This window comes from Cavia porcellus, unplaced genomic scaffold (assembly GCF_034190915.1).
Source record: "Cavia porcellus strain 051 isolate PalLab524CR breed Dunkin Hartley unplaced genomic scaffold, mCavPor4.1 scaffold_5, whole genome shotgun sequence".
Lineage (NCBI taxonomy): Eukaryota > Metazoa > Chordata > Mammalia > Rodentia > Caviidae > Cavia > Cavia porcellus.
The window spans coordinates 28,578,336-28,599,007 of NW_026947488.1; the positions used below are offsets into that span (position 1 = coordinate 28,578,336).

General features: G+C 47.2%; 1 protein-coding gene across 10 annotated transcripts in view; it reads right to left on the reverse strand.

The window, feature by feature from the left end:
- Dnmt3b (DNA methyltransferase 3 beta) overlaps positions 1 to 13,408 on the reverse strand; it is a 43,837-nt gene extending 30,429 nt beyond the window's left edge. For 4 of the 10 annotated variants that reach the window (XM_063248516.1, XM_063248515.1, XM_063248517.1 and 1 more), the window contains exon 1: positions 13,124 to 13,405. The gene's annotated coding sequence lies outside the window, so the exon portion shown is untranslated. Of the gene's footprint in view, positions 1 to 13,123 lie in introns of all 10 variants that reach the window. The other 6 variants (XM_063248520.1, XM_063248519.1, XM_063248514.1 and 3 more) reach the window with 3 other exon arrangements.
- Between the last annotated feature and the right edge of the window lie 7,264 nt (positions 13,409 to 20,672).

Consider the following 20,672-nt stretch of genomic DNA (forward strand, 5'->3'; position numbering starts at 1 on the left):
TATACCTGAAGGAGGGCTGAATAATGAATGAGGTGATAGGAGTTTAACATGATCAAAGTAGGTTGTATGAAGGCCAAATTCTGCCAAAATGAAATCCTATCTTTATAACCAATATGTAGTGATATAATAAGATGTGAAAATGGGGAAGAAATGAAATTAATTACACTGATAAACTGGGCATGATGGCATACGCCTGTAATCCCAGCACTCAGGAGGCTGGGGCAAGAGGATCATTGTGTTTGAGACAGCCTGGGCTACAAAGTGAGCTCAAGGCCAGCCAGCCTGAACTGCATAGTGAGAACCTGCCTCAAAAAAACAAACAAAAGAACCCTGATAAAGGCAATCATATGCATACACCCAAACCGATGACACCTCTACACCATATGACCTGGGTTATTTGGGTTCAAGCTCCAGGACTCTTGCTAAGCATGAAGTTCCTTGACCTGTCCCTGAGGTCTGGATGTGACCCTGTCTTCTAGCCTGCCTTTCACCAGCCAAGTCCTGACCCGGAAGAATGCTATGAGGCCAGGCAGCCAGAATATCAGAAAAGCTGCCACAAAGATAATTGATTTAAAGCATTTCACCTCAGGCAAAATCAGCTAAGTGGCTTGGCATGAATGGCTGAGCCTTGGAGTGGGAGATTCCATGAGGGTCCAACACCTCAAGCATTTGTGCGTGGAAGATGGGCTTTGTAATCAGGAACTGGCAGTAGATCACAGACCCACACTGAAGGAGTGAGTGGGCCTCTCATCCAGGAACAGGGTCCGTGGTGGGCTCTCAGGCACTGTTGGACTTCAGTCCCTCAGAGCATTCTGAATTATATCAACATAAGGCCAGACAACAATGCCCCCTTTTCTTAGACCCAGATGGACCCTGCAGCCCAGAGCTGCAGGCCCAGAGCTGAGGATAATTAACCAGCACCTCTCTTCTTACAGGGTATTAGCAGTGCCTACTTGTCTGCCAGTCTGTCTGAAATATGAGCCGCACCCCTTCCTATGCCAGATTTCAAAGTTTCAGAAAAGCCTCCTGAATCTAGATGTACTTATCCCCACAGGTACTGGAGGAGGCCCCCAAATCCTGCCTTCAGTGCCAGTGTTAACTGGCTGCCCTGGAATGAGCTACACAGCCCAAGAAATACCTTCTTCCCAATACACAACTCAGTCACCTCATTATACATTTCTTTGCTCTATATATTTTTTCTAATGGGGATCAAACTCATGACTTTGCCTTTGCCAAGCAAGCACCTACCCCGCCAAGCTAAACTCCAGCCCCTCTTCTGTGTATTTATCATGATGGCTTTGCAATGAAATTAATTCCCCTCACCACCTTTCAGTCCCAACCATGCAGACAGCACACCCAGCCCAGCTACTCTCGCTGCTGCATTCAGCACAGACCACACCATCCAGCCTCCAGGAGGTGCTGCTGCTGTTTCCCCAGCCTGGAAGATTCCTCCTTACTTCTTGGATCTAATAAGCTTGGAAGGGTTCTCCCCTAAGACCTCTCCAAGCCATCTGGTTCTTACCCTCACAGAGACAGATACATAAATCCTCATCTGATAAGGTGATTTGCTTCTACTGCTTAGCATCTGTCAGGTGCTATTCTGTGTCCGACCCATAATATTGATATTAATTCATTTAACCCTAACAGTATATGTGATTCCATTAACCCTATTTTGCAGATGGGAAGACTGAGGTAACAGGTGGTTAATCAACATAATAAAAGCTGGGTATGTTCCTCAGTGGCAGAACTTAGGTTTAGCAAATACAGGTTGAAAACACATCCTTGATCAAATGCCCAGGAAATTGAATGTGAATGTACAAATTTAGCTACATGCTTAGAAAGAGACAGAAATTATTAGAAATGGTGTATAATGCTAGATAAAAATCACATTTTCTCCCTTTTGCCTATTCACCTTCTAGCAATTCAAACTTGGCATTTCACAGATATGTGGCCACCATCACTTGCCAGTGGCTGTATCTAATGTGATCTGATAGGTCCAGTGCTGGACATCAACCTGTGTTACTTCCCTAGGGAAGAGATTCCTTCCCAGTGACTGACACACTGGCTTTAGGGAGGACAGTGATGGTCCACTTCCTGTCCTTACCACACATCACTAGGTTCCCACAGTACATCCCCCCAGCTCTACCCCATCCTGAGGCAGGTCCCCTCATCAACCTGCTGTTTTACAGACTCAGAATTAAGTCACCAGCAAAGTGGCAGTGCCAAGTCTCTTGCCCAGACAGTCCAGGGCACATGCCTAATCAACCACCACACTGGAAACAAAGCAGAGAAGAATTTTAAAACTATGCATAATGCATGAGCCACGCCAGGGTCTCAGGCACTGCCCTGTTGAGGCAGGGTCCTCCAGCTGACTATTTTCCTTCCTAGGCAGAGAAGGCTGCCTAGCTTTGTGAGGACAGGTGACCTCTGACCCTTCCCCATGTGACAAGGCTGGGACCAGGTCAGACGTGCTCAAATATGATGTGGCATGCAGAGGTAAGGGGTGCCCCCAAGTAGACTCCCCTTCCTAAACAGGGAAGCTGAGAACTGAGGCCATTCTTTTCCTGCAGGCCAGTCAGGGGCAGAGCTATTTCACAGCACCTTGTAAATGGTAATCACATTAATTAAACCTCAAACACATAGGAGGGGGGTCAGTTAGGATGATGGGAGTTTGAATGTTTCTGCCTTACCTCCAACCCCAGGACAAAGAAAGTAAAACAGTTGGGGTACAGACACTCCTTCCCGCTTTTAAAAGGCCTTGTGGAAGGAATTTTTTTTTTTTTTTTGTCTTTTTGAGACAGGGTCTTACTATGCAGTTCAGGCCTTGAACTCACTTTGTAGCCCAGGCTTGTCTTGAACTCATAATGATCCTCCCAAAAGCTGATTACAGGCATGCATTACCATGATTGCCCAGGTAAGGGAAATTTTAATTCAGGATTCCTCCACTGAACTGCTCCTGATTTGCTTAGTGATTTCCACTGTGCATAATTCCAATGGGAATCATGGCAAGTTTCCTATGCGTGCCTAGTGACTGAGAAGCCAAGCCACAAATTTTACAGGGTATACCACCACTCAGCAGAAACAGATGCTTTGCCCAAGATGAGGAGTTTGGATCTAATGTCTTAGACAAATCTTACAGGCACCACAAGGCAGTGGAGTATGGGCATAATAAAGCCAGATGTGGTATGACAAGCTTGTGTAACCTCAGCTACTCTGGAAGTTAATCCATAGGATCACCCAGGACAATGTGTCTCAAAACCAAAAGATCTGGGGATATAGTTCAGCTCTTGAGCACCTGCCCAACAAGCACAAGCTTTGGGTACAAACCTCACTAACAAAAATAAACCAGAGAATCACTCCCGGGGCTTCATGAGGGGAGGAATCCTATACTACAGCAGCCACAGCACAAGGCAAAACAGCAACTGGTTTCCCACCTGCCTGGAAGCGCAGCATCAGGTCTCAGGTAATTGCTTTTGCTGGCAAGGAACCTCCAGGAAATTCCAGGAAAGATCAGCCTTGCAGGAAAGAATAAGGCTTCAGTGATTATCTGAAACCTCAGTTTTATCACACCTGATCTTAAAAGGCTGAAGCCGAGGCTCCCCAAGCAGGTTACTCGATCTGAAACCCAATGCAAAACACAGCATCTGCTCATCTGCGTGACTCAAGAAGCACTGGCAAACTGCTCAGTGCCTGCAGTCTACCAGCCTGTGATGCACCATGTTGTCCTATAGTCAATCTAGCCCTTGGCATAGTAATCAGCGTTATCAAAACAATTTGTCCAAGTGAACTGCACAAGTACAAAAAGTTGGCCATTGGGGATTTAGCTCAGAGGCATATGCACCTGCCTGGCAAGTGACTTGAGTTCGATCCCAGGTACTAAGGAAAGTTTTTAAAATAAAAATAAATAAATAAATAGAAGTTGGACATGATGCTGCAGTGATGTTCATAGATGTGAAATACCCATAACTAGGTGTCATTAACTGCAGTAAAATTATAGGCACCCACTATCTTTTAAATACTTTGCAGAGAAAAAAATCCCCATTCTGGGGATTTAGCTCAGTGGCATAAGCATCTTCCCGGAAAGCTCAAAGTTGTGGGTTCGATCCCTGGGCACAAATATAACAGTAGGGCATGGTGGCACACTCCTGAATCCCAACACTCAGCAGGCTGACGCAAGAGCATCATTGCAAATTCAAGACCAGTCTGGGCTACAGAGTGAGCTCAAGGCCAGCCTGAACTGCATAGTGAGACCCTGTCTCAAAAAAGACAAAAAAAAAAAAAAATCCTAACAAAGATTTAAAACACACAGCAATTTAAGTTGCAATCCAGAACTCTACCCTATTTAAATAAAACATAAGCACTACTTCATTGCCTTATGCCTTGGGAAACTCGCAAGGGTGTGGAATCAACAGTAACTCAAAGAATGAGGGGTAAGAAAGAATAAGGGGGGCTGGGGATTTAGCTCTGGGGCATAAGCACCTGCCTTGCAAGCCCAGTCATGAGCTTGATCCCCAGTACCCCCCCCAAAAAATGGAACAGGACTCTAGGAGACACCTACTTCCTACTTCCTGTGCCCCACTTGCTCTGGCCATGTACTCCCTGGCAAAAAGGGACAGCTCTGCCTTCCTCCAAGTGGTCTAAGGAAAGAAGAGGCTAATATTCAAGAATCAAGCCTGCAAGGACCACAGCATCGCCTCAACACCCACTGCTACAGTATGGCTTCAATCTCAAGCCATCTATATACAGATGCAGCAAGCACAGTCAAGCTGACTGACCGAGGGCAACCTTGACATATCCAAAGTGCCAAGTGCCTGCATCTTGTTACAGAGGATTCTGAGTCCATGTGTAAGGGTGGTCTCTGCAGCCCTGCTCCTCAGAGCAAAAGTTCAATGTAGCCATTGATACATTAGCAACAGAACTCCCTGAAGCCACAAGGGAACACTACTATGATAGACAAAGAGCAAGATAATTATTGTTATGGTAAAATAAGCAAGAAAGGTTCAGGGACTTCAGTGTCTGCTTGGCAAGCACAGGGTCCCGAGTTTGGATTCCTGGTACCAAAATAAAAAAGCAAGCAAGCCTGCATAATACATCAGATTGTTAACATCAGCATATGCATTAAGGCATATTACTCTAGCATTTTTTTTCTTAATGTAAAAATTCATGTCTCAGGAGGGTGATCTGAACTCATAGGAATCCTCCTGCCTCAGTCAACAAAGTATTGGGATTATAAGGGAGCACCACCACACTTAGCAGAAATTTAGTATTTTCCCCAACTGAAAGACAGTTAAAGGCCTAGTCACTCCCAACCCCACCTGACATAAATTACCAAAGGAAAACTATCAAACAAGGCTACAGGAGCTGTTTGTGGCAAACACCTGTAACCCCAGCACTCAGGAGACTGTGGCAGGAGGATCACCAGCTTAGGCTACATTCTAATTTCAAAACTAGCCTGAAGTACATGGTGCAAACATTTTTTAAAAAGCCTACAGGTGGGGCTGGGGATTTAGCTCAGCGGCCTAAGTGCCTGCCTTGCAAGCAGGCAGGTCGTTGAATTTGATCCCTGGTACCGATAAAAACGAAGACCAAAAAAAAAAAAGTGTAAAAAAAAAGCCTACAGGTAAGGAAACCGCTTGCTGTAATTAGTTTAAAAATATGAAATTCAGGCTAACTCACAATAACACCTTTTTTAAAATCTAGGGGCTGGGGATTTAGCTCAGCGGCATAAGCGCCTGCCTTGTAAGCAGGCAGTCCCCGGTAACGATAAAAAGGAAAAAGACAAAAAAAAAAAATCTGGCCAGATTGCCTGGAGGTTCAGATCTGCCCATCTCAACACAGCTGTTTAAATGCACACAAGAAAGTCTCATTAGCAGACCTGTGCTGCAGCCTCTTGACCTGACACACCTTGTGTACCATGCCAGTTCTGTGGTTTGAACCTAGTGGAAGCGCAAGCCTTGAAAAGGCATTTGCAAGCAAAGACCTTCACTGCAGATTCCATTCCTTGGCTGTTACATGGTGTCTCCCCTCTGTTCTGTGCTCAGAGCTCAGCACAGAACACCTCAGAACACAGGTGAGACTTGCAGCATCACCCAAGCATGCTGTGGTAAAAAGCTCAACACTTCAAGTGTGACTTGGTTAGGGCAGAGCTGACTCTTGGTTCCAGGGATCTCCTAGGGTGACTAAGGGCAGGCGGCATGCCTGCTAAGTAGGACTCCCATTTTCTGTAGAAAAGGGGGCTTGCCGATGTCTGGCAAGATGTCCCTCTCATCCAGACATCTGGTGACATCTGCCAGACTTCAGGAACCATGCTAGGCACTTGGGATCCAGGCAGGCAAACAGGTATGACTGAGACCAGTAGCTGTACTTGATCAGTGCACACTGCATTCATGTATAGAAATACTGTTAATTCATACGATAAATGTATTAAGGGAAAAATAATTTTTGCAGATGTGGAGGCACATGCCTATAATTCTAGCATGCCGGAGGCTGAGGTAGGATCATTGCAAGTTCGACACCAGCCTGGATTACAAAGTGAGCTCAAGGGTATCCCGAAATGCATAGGGAGACCCTGTCTCAAAGGCAATAAATAAATATTTTTAAAGGGATGCATAAAGGCCTGGCATCCTTTTTGTTTGTTACCAGGAATCGAACTCACAACCTTGTGTTTGCCAGGCAGGTGCTTACACTGCTGAACTAAATCCCCAGCCCCTATGGCCTGGCGTACTTAAGGAGCTGCCCAAAAGGTAAGGCGTTGAGTAGTCACAGAAAATAAAGACTAAATTAAGAAAGTATGGTCAGCCTCAAAACCTTTACCGCTTTTTACCATATAGAGGCCCATTTGCTTGCTGGGTGATGAAGACTTTGTCAACAGTTTGCTTAGGATTTGGCTGACTCCTAGCTTACTTACTGCCTTCCATGCATTGCGAGGCAGGACGGCCCACTTGGACTGCTGCAGCAGCAGCAGCAGCAGCATCTGCCTATTCAGGGACCAACCTATTAATTAACACTCCATATCCTATACTTCCTGTCAAAGAGGCTGGTCCCTTCAGCTCATTCTGTCTCCTTTGGTGTCAAGTGCTGCAGGTACTGGAGGCTCATTCAAGCCAATGCCCACTGTTACACATTTACATGTTGCACAGCCCATAAGCATGAGCCAGGATGCTGGTACACATTACCAAGAAGGTACTGTCCAATCTCCAGGAGCTGGAGTCTAGTAAAAACCCTGGATGCCTGCCCCAGCTCTGGCGCAAGCACTGCAAATGTGCAAGGCTGCTGACTACTTGGGAAGAAGGTAGGGCTGACAGGGGCTGAAAAAAATTTAAGACTCTCCCAGAGCCCTGTTTTGCAGACAGCCTCCACCCATCCTTAGTCTGGGACAAAAAACAGAAGAGACTATAGATCGGGCCAAAAGGAAAGAACTAGGTCAGACTAAGATCCTTGTGGCCCAGGACTGTTTCCCTGCAGCTAGGCCTGGATACTGTCAGGGCACTGGAAATTTCTTCTACACTGGACATAAAATTCATCAAGTTGCACATTACTTTTTAATGGGAAACCAAAGATAAGTTCAATTCACTGCCCACCAAAAATGTTCATCGGATTTTTAGGGAACAGTGCTACTGATGGAACCCATGATATCAAGCTTTTTATCCCTAACCTAAATCCATTAGCTTCTAAATTCCATAGACAACTGTTGGTCCTTCTCAAATATAGGGGTAAATGTTCAAAAATTAAATATTAAAAATAAAACCAGAAAATGATTGTAAATATTGAGCTAGACCTGATGGTGGAGGCATTTAATCCCAGCCCTCTGGGAGACTGAGGCAGAAGAATTGCCAAATCCAAGCCAATCTTGCCAACTTTTCTGTTTCAAAATTTAAAAAATAAAAATGGGCTGGGGATGTAGCTCAGCACAGAGTTTAATCCCCAGTACTGAGACCAATCAATAGAGTGGGAGTGGAGCTCTGTGGTAAAGCACGAGCCTAGCATGTTCAGGTTCTGGGTTCAATTCCCTGTCAATAAATAAATCAAGGAGGGAACATTGAACTTTAGAATGCTCTTCATTGTGTTCAAGACCAGCCTGACTGTACAATGAGATTCGGTCTCAAAAACAGCAATAATTCAGACAAGGCAACATGAGCCCATAATCCTAGCACTCAGGAGCCTGAGGAAGTTCAGGGCCATCCTGAGCAACAAACACGCTGAGGTCCTGTCTCAAAAGCAGTAACTGAGACCAAGCTCCTTGCCCCTTTACATTACTTAGATCATGTCCTTTTTCATAGGAAAGTCTTATCTGGTTCTATCTACATTTTTCTATATTTCTAGAATTGAGAAGCTCTAAAACTGGCAAAAGTGATTATCTTAGGGTGGCAATTACGGAAAACACCCAAACCTTTCAAGACTACAAAATTTGAATTTTTACTTACATGAAAAAGATTGGGGTGGGCACAATGACACACATCTGTAATCCCAGCACTGAGATGCTGGGGCAGGTCTGCTGTAAATTCAAGGCCAACCTGGGATACAAAGCTCTGAGTTCAAGGACAGCCTGACCTGTATAATGAAACCCTGTTTTGAAAAGGCACAAATATTAAAAAAAAAAATTTTTAAAGATGGTTTGAGGGCCGGGGGTGGTGGCACAAGCCCGTAATCGGGAATACTGGGAAGGCTGAAGGAAGATTTAAAGTGAGACCTTGTCTCAAAATAAAAATTAGAAAAAGGCTGGGGAAGCGGGTAGTCCAATGGTACAGTGCTTGCCTACCTTATATGAGTGAGTCCCTGGATTCCACCTCCAGAAGTAGAAAAAGTGGACAGGTGAGTGGGGTGTAAGTAGTACACTGCATGTCTGGCATACAAGAGGCTCTGGGTTTAATCTGTAGCAACAAAACTTAACGTAAAAACAAAAACATTTTTTGCCTAGTGTTAAGATCAAACCAAGGCCCTCACACATGCTAGCCAAGGGCTCTACTGCTAGTTATATATCAGTTCATAACTTAATTTTAAAAAGATCCCATAGTGGGCTGGAGATTTAGCTCAGCGGCATAAGCGCCTGCCTTGCAAAGCAGGCAGTTGTGAGTTCAATCCCCGGTACCGATAAAAAGACGACAAAAAAAAAAAAAAAAAGATCCCATAGTACATGCCGGCAAGTAAGTACAAGGACATGAGTTCTATTCCTAGTACCAAAAAAAATTTTTAAAGATCTTATGAACTGGGCTGGGGATTTAGCTCAGCGCATAAGCGCTTGCCTTGCAAGCAGGCAGTCGTGAGTTTGATCCCTGGTACCGATAAAAACGAAAAAAACCAAAAAAAAAAAAAAATCTTATGAACTGGGAATATAGCTCAGCAGCATATAGAGCCTGACTGGCAAATGTGAGGTCTTGAATTTAAATAAAAAGATCCCAGGTTACAGGCCAGAAATTTAGCTGGCACAGCACCTACCTCCAGAGTAAGGATCTGAGTTTGACTCACTAACAAAATAAAGATTCGCGCCACGTGTGGTGGCACTCGTGTAATTCCAGCATGTGGGAGGCTGAGGCAGGAAGATCAATCAGTGAGTCAGAGGCCAGCCTGAGCTAGTGAGGCCCTGTCTAAATAAAAGGACCAGGAATACAAAGACCCTGGCTCCTTTAATCTGTAAATCTGTTACCTTTGGCCTCCTCAGACACTACAAATAATGAATGTGCTTTTTATACTTAGGGCTCCCCCAGCCCCAACTAATTTTGTGAATGAGCAATTAAAATTTGCTAAACTGAAAGGCCCTGAATTCCATTAAGTAACTATGCTTAGTAGGTGTAGTTCTACCCACTTCACAAATGGAAAGAGACTTCATTTTGCCAAAGCTGCCCCATGTGCAGCCATCCCCTGCATTGCCAGACCACTTTCAGCCTCTGCATAGGGCTTCTACACTTCCGGTAAGAAAAAACACTGGGCTCCCATGGTGACAGTGGAATCTCATTCTGCAAAGTGCTCACCACCAAGTCAGGGGCTGAGGATTTAGCTCAGCAGGAGCACCTGCCTGGCAAGCATGAGGTCATAGTTGAATCCCCAGTATATATATATATATTGAGAGCTCACTGGAGCTCAAAGATCCAGATGCTGTATCTGTCAAGGTACCCAGTGAACAGTATCAGCCCTCATAAGGCAGAGGTCACCCCAGGACCTTGGTAGAAGCATGGTGTACAAATGAAATGAATTGCACACTTCAGTTGTGGTTCACCAAACCCCAAATAAGCCAGACTATATGATATAAAATTTAAACACCTCACTCAAATCAAATGGTCATGTGGCACACACCTGTGATCCCAGGACTGGGGAGGCTGAGGCAGGAAGGCCACTTGTTTGAGGCCAGCCTGGGATACATAAGGGAGTTCAAAGCTATCCTTGAACTAAATAGTGAGACCCTGTCTCAATCAATCAATAAACAAATCTCACCCAAATTAAGAATGTACCTTGGCCAAAGTTCTGCATGGATCAGACGGGGAGAAATGAGTACAACCCACTTTATAAGACCCAAAAGCTTTTCATATTTAGCAAGGGCTGTCTCCGAGGAAACTGGAGGTTCTTTTTCTTTTTTTTTTTTTTTTTTGTCTTTTTCCTTTTTATCGGTACCAGGGATCAAACTCATGACTGCCTGCTTACAAGGCAGGCACTTATGCCACTGAGCTAAATCCCCAGCCCCGAAACTGGAGGTGCTTGATGCTGGAGATAGATGTTGGCATGGGAGAATCCTGAGGTAATAAATTTTCCCTGGGGAAGGTGTCCAAACTCATTTTGGAGGTCTGGGATATAGCTAAGGGATAAAGTTGTTGCTCAGTATGCAAGAGACCCTGGGTTCCATCTGCAACACTGCAAGAAAATGGAAGGAAAAAAAAAAAGCAAACAGGTCCTTGTGGCAGAATGAGAGATGACAGGCCCCATGTGGCAGGAAGAAGAGAGGTCTGGGAAGCAGCTTCCCCAGCCCGGACCTTGCTACTCCCTTGGGCCCCTGCAGTGCAGATTCTCTCCTCCCTGCCCCCAACCCCATGGAAAGGTAGAAGTTATGCCTCCAGCTTAGGAGGATGTGGCTGGACATAGCCCTGGCCTCTTTTGTCTCAGTCCTCTGCTCTAAAGGAGGAAAAAGTAAAGGGTCTCAGCTCTGCAATTACATCTTCCCTGTTGCCTCAAACTGGGGTGTGGGGCTTAAATGGACCCAACCCATAAAAAACTAAGGTTCCTTTCAAAAAGGAACAAAGGCAGTCCTTCCTGTCAACTCCCAATCGTGGACAACACTGACTTGGAAAAGCTTAATGGCAGAGGAGGAAATAGAGTATCCGAGGTAAGGAAAGGGGGGTGGGGCATTAGTGCCTCTTCCCTCCATCCCCAATTCTCATAAATGCCACCCTAAAAAGGTGGACCAGTGGTTAATACTGACAATATTCACCAAGTGCCAATTGCAACGAAGGTACTGACCATTCCTTAGAGCTGTTATTCAAGGCAAAGGATATTACACCGAGGAAGATGGTGGGCTGAAGTAATGTGTAAAACTGGCCTCATCTTACACAATTTTTCCTATTTCGCAGATTTAATAAGAGTTGGGGAATGAGCTTGCTGAAACAAGATTTAAGCACAAGCCTGAGACTCCCATGCCTAGACTGACTAGCCCACGTGAGAGCTGATGAAGCAAATAAACTGCAAGCTTTTATTGAGTATTTAATATATTCTAGCTCAAGTAGGGTCACCTTGGTGTTGCGGGTTTATCTCGTTGGTGGAGCCCTTTCCTAGCCTACATCAGCCTCCGCTCGGGGCTTGATCTTCAGCACCGCAAAAAAATAAAATTGGTCGTATCTCAGCTCTAAAAATTAAGGTTTGCACCTGGGGTTTGCAAGGGCCAGCAAACTGAAGCCACAGCAGGTCCGGTAGAGGAGGGCCAGAGGAAGGTCAGCATTCTGCGGCCTCTAAGAGGCGGGCCCAGCGGGAGCTGTCTCCCAAAAACAATTGCCACCAGTCTACCAAAACCCACAACATCCACAACTCCGGAGGCAGTTCAAAGTTCATACTCTGCCCTTAATTCCCTTTAATTCATACACCTCAGCGTGGGGGAAGGAAGGCAGAGGGGCGCCGCGAGCCTCCACCTCGGCGCGGAGAACAGCAAGGGCGGGAGGGAGACTGAGGCACAGTATACGGAGGCCCAGGACTCGGCTGGAGGTGAGGCTCCAGGGGGAACCTACGCCCCAGGGCAGCCCTCACTTCTAATTCGCTCAATCCACACCTTCTCCGCCTCCACTTTCACCCCAGTAATGTAGGGCTCTAAAAGCGCCCCCGAACAACCACACGGGCACGGAAGCTCGTCTTCTGGGTGTGCTGCGAGGTTGTTCTAAGGCTTCAGTGAACAGTGAAGTGAATCAATCAATCTGGGAAGTGGGGTGAACCTGGGCCCAGGAAGAGGTTCGCAATGGAAAGTGAGCCCCGGAGGCAGCGGCACCGCCCCCGACCAGCTCCTCCCGGGCCAGGTGCGCGCAGGGCGGCCCCTCCTCCCGCGGCGTCCTGCCCGGTGCGCCGCGCCTTCGGGGGCTTGGCTCCGCGGACCCCTAGGAGTCACCTCCTCTAGCTCGCCCCGGACACGCGAGTGCACCCAAGTCCACCTGCCCGTCCGTATCGACAGAAGTGCTGTTTGGGAGGGTCTCTCGCCCGAATCCTCACCCAAGCCAGCAGTGACTGACGCCGAGCTGTTCCCCAGCACTTGGTCCTCTCCCTTCCCAGAGCCTGACCCAGGCGGCTCCCGCTAAGCCAGAAGCCAGGTAAGGAAGCCCCTTCGTAGGCAAAGTGCCGCTCCCTCGCCGCTGTCCAGGGGGCACCTCCCCTCGACTCCCGACCCCAGAGAAACTACACATTCCCTTTCCCCGTTCGAACTCCTCTTTGCCCGGGGGGTTCCGCAGGAGACTGGGCTTGACTCTTCCCTCGCGTCCTGGTCCCTGTGAGACCCACCCCCTCCTCCCTACACCACCCCAAGCAGGGTCGGGGGATCTCTCCGCGCGCCTCCACCCAGCCAGGCCGGGTCCCGCGGGGGGTCCCCGTGGCAGACCCCGCGCCCCTCGACCCCGGCCTCGGCGCCACGGGACCGCGAGCCCCCGGGGCGGCGGGACCTCACCTGCCGCGGGGCTGGTGTGGGCGCGGCGCCGCGGTCGCGCCGCGGGTCGGGTCCGGCGGGCGGAGGGCCGGCAGGCTGCCGCGCAGGGCGCCCGGCTCGCGAATCTCCGGCTCCGATCGCCGCGCTACGTTTACTTGGGCGGCTTAACCCCTGCACTGCCGGCCGGGCGCGGCCACACGCTCGCCCGCGAGCCAGCGGGCCGGTGCTGTCCGTCGGGGGGCGCTCGGCGCGGGGCGTCCTCGCGGGCTGCAGCTGCGTCGGGGCGGCTGCCTCCAGGGAACGGCGCGGCGGGCCAGGCGGCTGCAGAGGGTGGGCCGGGGGCGGTGCCGACTCCCCTTGTAGCCCCGGCTCGGCCCTCGCCCCGCCCCCGCCCGGGGGCGCCCCCGCCGCAGCCACTCAGAGCCCGGCCGGGCGCCGGGGGAGCAGGCGAGGGAAATTTGAAATCACTCCGGAGCCTCCCTCCGCCCCTCCTCCGTGGCCACCGCCTCGAGTTTCCAGGCCACTTAAAAAATGGCTTTCCCGGATCACAAGCCCTGAGGGGCATCCAATTGTCCTCCGGCACTCGTTCTGGAGCCCTCGCCTGGCCCTCCAGGTCACCCCAACCGAAGATCCACAGACATATCAGGGTGCCAGCTCCAGAGAGGGACGAGCCCATGCGGCGGTCACACAGCTGGAGCGCCGCTTTACTCCACCTCCAGTCGCACCTGGAAGCAGTGGTGTCCCCGCTGGTCCCCCCCCCCCCAGCACCCACTACTGGTCCTTGCTCCCCTTTCCCCGTTCGACCTCAGTCAGCCATCTTGAGGGGAGGGGAAAGAGGCGATCAGGTCCAGGCCGCCTAGCTCCCCCGGGCCCACCGCATCCCCCAGCTGCGGCGGAGACCCCTCACCTTGCTTATCAGGTCTCTTGCCTCTGCCATCCAGCGGGCAATGAACTACAGTATTGCAAACTGGCACCTCCTAATGTTTATTGCCTGGTATTTTTGTTTGCTGCTTATCATTGTATCTGTCTCCACACACTTAACTGAGGACAGGATCAGATGCTCCATAAGTATGTGATAAATGACTGAGTGAGCTGACCTGGCCTACCTCTTAAGGCATCTCCTACCCTCACCTCCCTCTGACTTTACTCCAACCTTCCCTATTTGCTGTTTTTCAAAAAAAACAGCGTTTCCCAACACTTGAGCCTTTGGTCTCTTTCCACCACCTTCGTTACCCACGTCTCTACATTGCAATTCTCTGCTTGGCCAATTTCTGCATGCCTGTAGCCCCAGCACTCAGGAGGCTGAGGTAGGAGGATTACCCAGAGTTGACATATAGGCTGCACAGTGAGTTAAAGGCCAGCCTGAACTACATAGTGAAACCTTGTCTCAAACTCAGAACTCTCCCAAAAGGTCACTTTCAGGAAAGGCTTTCTCCTGATTATTCCCCTGAACACTCTCACCTTCCCACCACTTCAGTCTGTTCATTCTATTTAGGTAGCACGTAAAGCTATCTGAAATTCTTTGGATATATTTCTTGTTTACATCACCCTCCATGTGCAGGCGCGTGCACACACACGCGTGCACACACAGGCACTTTAAAGTTCCCTCCAGGAAGCAGAAACCACATCTGTCTATCTTGGACCAAGTTTTGTCTCCCATATGGAGGTCCAGGCGGGGAAGGGGGAAACAAAACTGGCTCAGTACAAGTTTATTGAGTGAATGAATGAACACAGGTTAATTCCTCTAGGGTTCCAGCTCTTTGAGTTCAACACAGCTTTTTCTCTGTATCTCTTACTGATGAGTGAGTAAATAGTAAATGCTTTGAGAAAAACAAAAAAAAAAATGGTAAATACTCTGGGAGACACAAAATTTTCTGAACTTAATGCATCAAGTTCTAAATAAGAGCTCAAGGAGAAAGTTGGAAGTGGTGGCACACACCTATAATCCTAGCACTCAGGAGGCTGAGGCAAGAGGATTGCCAAGAGTTCGAGGTCAGTATGGGCTACATAGTGAGTTCAAAACCAGCTTGAGGATACAGAGTGAAGCCTGGTCTCAACAAACAGGCAAACAGAGCATAGGGAGGGCCAGGGCTTGTAGCTCAGCCTAGTAAGCACAAGGACCTAAATTCAATCCCTGGTACCACCAGAGGAAACTTTTTTTTTTTTTTGGACTAGGGATTAAAGCAACTCAAAATTTTGCACTTGCCAGGCAGGTGCTTATACCACTGAGCTAAATCTCTAGCTCCACCAAAGATGGGGAGGGAGCACAGGGGAAAGCTAAGACATACTAGGAAGAAATAGCCTCAAACTTGCAGTCCTCCTGCCTCAACCTCCTAAGTAGCTGAGATTACAGGTGTGTGTCACCTTACCTGGCCAGCGAAGACTTACTGGTATTCTGGATAAACAAACATACAAAAGTGTGTTCCTGGGCTGGCTTTAGCCCAGCGGTTCCTTCGAGTCTGGCTTCCCAACCGCCCGGGCTGATTGGTCCGATTGGTCCTGTGGTTCGAGACCCGCGGGCACTCTCCGGTCCTTTAAAAAAAAAAGTGTGTTCCTGTCACCAGGTAAAAGAAGCCTCACCATCTCAGCCATATCTTTTTTTTCTTGCAGTACCAGAGATGAACCCAAAACCTTCGCATCCTGCTATGTCCTCAGTCCTTTTTAAAAATTTTTTTCATTTGAGGCAAGGTCTCATTAAGTTGCTTAGTTCTCAAGGCTGGGCTAGAACTTCAGTTCTCTTTCCTCAACCTTCCAGAGTACTGTGTGGGCCATCATACCAGATAGGTTGTATCTTTATTGGTAAGAAAATGAGGGCTGGGGACTGGGGATTTAGCTCAGTGGCATAAGCGCCTGCCTTGCAAGCAGGCAGTCATGAGTTTGATCCCTGGTACCGATAAAAAAGAAAAAGACAAAAAAAAAAAAAAAAAGAAAAGAAAAGAAAAGAAAATGAGGGCTGGGGATTTAGCTCAGTGCATAAGCACGTGCCTAGAAAGCTCTAGGTTGTGAGTTTGATCCCTGTTACCAAAAAAAGAAAGAAAAGAAAATATGTGGGGTAGGCATATAGCTCAGTGGCAAGCATCTGCCTGGCAAGGGCAAGGTCCTAAGTTAGATTTCTGATACAAAAAAAAAAAAAATAGGATATCAGTCAGCAGGCTTGTGGAAAGGCCTTCTGGACCTCTGTTCCCTGAACCCAAACCAGGAACTACCTGTTGGTAAAGGACATCTGTGCCACCAATAAGAATGCTTGAGAGGCCTTTTTCAGAAGAGAGGAGAGTACACTGGACATTTCTGGGGGAGCTGATCACTTAATTCTAGGGAAAGAGCCGGGGATTTAGCTCATTGGTGTAAGCATCTGCCTGACAAGCTCAAAGTGGTAAGTTTGATCCCCGGGACAAAAAAAAAAAAAAAGAAAGAAAGAATCTAGGGGCAGAAAAAGGAGGGTCTAGATGAACTTACTCCTGTCATCTGGGAAGATAATATTTTCCAGAGTTCAGAACTTTACAGTTGACAACGTTCACTGCTCATATTCACCGATCTCATTTAAGCCTCACAGTCACCCACAGAAGGGAACTCGGGGCCCTGTTTCACCCAAGGGAACTGCGGCCCAGAGGATGCAGGGGTTGAGTCATACGAAGTGGATCAGTGTAGCCAGACCTTGACTGAGCACTGCTATGTGATAGTCACCTGGAAGTGTTTCTGATAAAATGCCTGGTGCCGGATGTTCATTAAGGTGATAAAAATTCTGTGATTAGGACTGAGGTGTAGCTCAATGATAAAGCACTTTCTAGCATAAAGGAGACCCTGGGTTCAATTCCCAGCACAGCAAAAAATAAAATAAAAAAGTCTGATTCAATGCCATTTAGATTACACCACAAAACAAAAAAACACATTTTCAAAAGAATATCCTTGCTCCTAGGAAATAAATACTGACCCTGACCCTCTGAGATAAAAGGGCATGATGTCCCCAATATAACCTTAAATAGTTCAAAACAGTATTTTTAAATTTAATTTGTGTGTGTGTGTGCTACTTGTAACCGAACTTACAGCCTTGGGCTTGCCAGGTAGGAACTTACACCCCCTCAAAACAATATTATGCATGTATACTGGGAGACAGATTTTTTTTCAAAATTCAAGAGTTCCCCCTCAAAAAATTTCAGAAGGCCTTCCCACAAACTTGTACTAGTCTTGTAACACGACTACAAATTAGAGATTCTATCAAATAAGTTTCCTCCACTTAAAGCAACATCAAAAAGGAAAATACATATGCATATACAGATCCTAGACACCCTCCCTTCATGCTGATGAATCAATACATCCATTGTACCTATGTTGCGCTTCAATATTACATTTGTGTTGAATTATGCAATGTTTTCAGCCTTTTCAGCAGCTACAGGTTTTTAAAAATATTTATTACAGGGGCTAGGGATTTAACTCAGCGGCATAAGCACTGCCTTGCAAGCAGGCGGTCGTGAGTTCGATCCCCGATACCTATAAAAAGGAAAAAAGACAAAAAAAAAAAAATCTATTACATGCTTAGTTAGCACGGTCCCTGATATATATAGGTACTTAATATAGAGTAGGGTTTTTTTGTTTTGTTTTGGGGGTGTTTTTTTTTTTTTCTTGGGTTTTTTTTTTTTTTTTTTTTTTGGTGCTTGGGATAGAACTCACAACCTCACACTTGCCAGGCAGACTCTTACACCACTGAGCTAAATCCCGGGCCCTGAGTAGGTATTTTTATGAGTTTATGAAGTTAACTTCTCTGGCTTCAATCTTTAAAATGAAAATAATTTTACCTAGTTCAAAGGGTTGTTATGAGAATTTTATGAGCTAATATACATAGGGCATTTTAAACCATACTTAGCACATTTGAAAACACCATTAAAAGTGCTCGTTAAATAAAAACAATTGTTATTTTTGTTGTTATTATTAATGAGTACAAATCTGCTGCATTGCTTTCCTGGTGGCCTCCGGTCTTAGCAAGTATAGTTAGATATTCAGCTTGCCTTCTCAGGTTGAGTACCCTGTCTGTCTCTTGGCCTTGCAGCAAGGTCAACAAGCAGTGTGGAGCAGGAGGAGCCCCGTTTTACAGCTAAAGAAACTGAGGCTCAGCAAAGGGAGAGGGTTTTCCCCGGAGCTAGAGCTGGTGGAAGGCAGGGTTGGGACTAAATCTTCAGCTCGACCCCCCAGTTGTGTGGAACCCCCACCCCCCACCCCACTCCGGAGCAAAGCTAAGGAGCTTGGCCTTGGTGATCTTCCCACCCTAATTGGAATAATAATAGTAATGCTGACTGCCCAGAGTGACCGCAGGGATTCACCCAGCCCTTGTATGTGAAAGAGCCCCATTGTAAAGTACTCTCTCTTAATTGCAGTGTCATTAGAGGCCACGTTCATTTGCAAAGTGGGTTCTTCACTTTTCATTTTTAAGGAAACATCAGGGCCTCTTTGTTTTCTCCTGTTTAAAACCCAGTTGAACTATTTTCTTTAAATATCCCTGGCTGGAAAAGTACGTACATGTATCTGGAATCTGACCAGATTCCAGATATTCGTCTGTGGCTCTTTTTTATCCACCTATTTATTTTTTGAGGCTAAGGAGATATACAGGGCCTCCTGCAGTCTAGGCAAGCAGTAGGCCGATGAGCTACACTCCTTGTTGACTTCAGTTCATTGCTGCACTGAACTTCCTGGGAGCAGGGAACCGCTTCTATCCCACAGCAGGCATTCGATAAACATTCTTTCCCTTGACACTCTGGTTCATTATCACCCCACCCCCACCCTCTGTCAAACAAGCCAGTACCCCCGGACCTGGCTTCCCGTTTTTTGTTTTTGACAAGTTTTGCTGTGTAGTTCAGACTGGCCTTGAACTATGTAGCCTAGGCTGGCCTCAAATGCACAGTGACCCTCCTGCCTCAGCCTTCCAAATGCTGGGATTTCCCACCTTCCAAATGCTGGGATTTCCCGTATATTTGACCTTTGAAAAGGAAAAGGTGGCACAGGGAAGCAGCTTGGCAGTTTTGGTTCTGTTCTCACTGAGGGACCATGGTAAGTGTCTCTTCTGGGTACCTGCTTCCTCCATTGTCACACGAGGCAGATGACAACGTTGGATGAGCTCCAAACTCCAATGTCCCCTTTGAGTCCTCTCTCTGTTGCCTGAATTCATTTTTTGTTTGCTTGTTTGAGAGGAGTCTTGCTGTGCAATTCAGGTTGACTTTGAACTTACTTTGCACTCTAGGGTAGCCTCAGACTCACAGCAATCATTCTGCCTCAGCCTCGAGAGTGCTGGAGTTACAGGTGTCTGCCCCCACACCCGGGTCTCTGTTACCTGAATTCTGAGTCCCAGATTTGCTCTAGGTCTGCCTTCTGCCTTTTCTTCCTTTCTTCCCTCCTGCCAGTTCCGCTTATTTGCCTCCCTCCCTTTTCCCTTCCTTCTCTTTCCTTTCCCTTCCCCTTCTTTCTTTCTTCCCTCCTTCATTGTCCCAGGGCTAGGAATCACATCCAGGCCTTGCAAGTGCTAGGTGACACCCCAACCCTGTATGCTGTGTTTTGGGATAAACACAGAAAACAAACGGACCCCCCTTCCCCAAACCTTTCCTTTCCTCTCCTCCTGAAGCATGACCCTAACTTGGCCTGCCTGGTGGACTTTGGAAAAAGATGCAAGAATTATGAAGGCCTGTAGAGTGCTGGGAGACAGTAGGGTGAGATGTTCAAGATCACCCTTACCCCACAATGGTGTGCTTATTGTCCAGGATGGGAGCTGATAATTCAAACTGCATTATTAACCTCTGTTCATCTTTCAGACCTACTCAGTCAGGCTTTCCTACCTGACTGCCACTGAACTACCCCACTGAACCTGCTGCCAGCCCTGCCCCCTGCTCTCCTTCCTGGCATTTACTGTTTTCCAGTGAGACTCTTCACTTTGGCTGTCTTCCTCATTAGGAGGCAGCAATCTCTGTTTCACTGTTGCGTCCCCAGCATCTGGCACATAGTAGGTGCTCAGTAAGTATTTGCTGCCTTAATGAATGAATACATGAATGAAAGGGTGCCATTTGCTCAGGTAATGCTAGTAATCTAGAAGAAAAAATTCTCCAGGTGATTCCACCCTCCCCCCACCTCCCACCCCGTTACACCTCAGGCCTTTCACAGCAGGGGTATGCATGGCAGTCCTCCATGGGGGCCAGGCCTGGCATTCACTTTATAATCATTCCGTAGAGGAAAACAAAGCAGACAATAGAGCTCCGAGGCCTCATTTTCTCAGGCAAAGCCATTCCTCCCATGAATTTGAAATAAAAGGTGAGATTTCCGAGAAAGCTGGAAGCATTATCACACCCCTCCTAACTAGAAACTGCCAAAGGGCCTTTTAAAAAACAAATTTCTGGTGCAGACAGCCTTAATATCCTTTGGAACTTAGGCACAAGAATAATCATAAAGGGGCTGGGGATTTAGCTCAGCGGCATAAGCACCTGCCTTGCAAGCAGGCAGTGGTGAGTTTGAGCCCTGGTATCGATAAAAACGAAAAAGACAAAAAAAAAAAAAAAAAAAAAGAATAATCATAAAGATTTAAACCTTATCCCAG